This window comes from Sinocyclocheilus anshuiensis, unplaced genomic scaffold, assembly GCF_001515605.1.
Source record: "Sinocyclocheilus anshuiensis isolate Anshui unplaced genomic scaffold, SAMN03320099.WGS_v1.1 scaffold477, whole genome shotgun sequence".
Lineage (NCBI taxonomy): Eukaryota > Metazoa > Chordata > Actinopteri > Cypriniformes > Cyprinidae > Sinocyclocheilus > Sinocyclocheilus anshuiensis.
Genome location: NW_015536549.1, coordinates 2,363,626 through 2,364,253, shown reverse-complemented (window position 1 = coordinate 2,364,253; position 628 = coordinate 2,363,626). Strand labels below are relative to the sequence as shown.

The 628-nt window shown below is 28.5% G+C and overlaps 1 protein-coding gene across 2 annotated transcripts in view; it reads right to left on the bottom strand.

Annotated features, from left to right (window-relative positions):
* Positions 1-628, bottom strand: part of LOC107699688 (cAMP-specific 3',5'-cyclic phosphodiesterase 4D-like) — a 16,986-nt gene that overhangs the window by 13,865 nt on the left and 2,493 nt on the right. The gene's annotated exons all lie outside the window — the stretch shown is intronic.

Below are 628 nucleotides of genomic sequence, written 5' to 3'. Positions count from 1 at the left end.
AATATAACAAAGAGTGAAAAATTGAAGGGGGTCTGAATACTTTCCGTACCCACTGTATATATATATATAAAATAAATATAATTAATACTACTTATATATACTTATATACTTAATTATAAAATAATATTTTATTATAATTGTAATATACATTTTTATTATAATTAAATGTATGCAAAATATAATAAAAGTCATTATTGTTGAGAGTTCTGCTTGAAATTCTCTCTTACAGAGTAATCCCTATAGCTAATAATTACATTTTAGTTATAAAACAGATCTAAATTGAATTCTTATGGTGAAATAGATTTTATGTTTTTCTGTAATTGAAATGGAAGATGTATTCAAGTATTCACCCAGGCTAATAAGAACATTGACTGCTAATAAATCACAAGAGCAATGACAGCTGGACATCTCTACACAACTAAAAAAATGTTTTTCAGAAAAGATTAGCTATTTCTGTTTTTGAAACAACACGAAAACAGTCATATTTATAACAGTCCAGAAGGATATAACACTTGCGTGGCGACTGTGAGGCAGTTGTATATGGGATATGCCACTATTGCTATTGAGTTAAAGCAACAAAGCAAACTGACAGGCCTTATGCGTTTCCATGGATACTGGGTATTGTGGA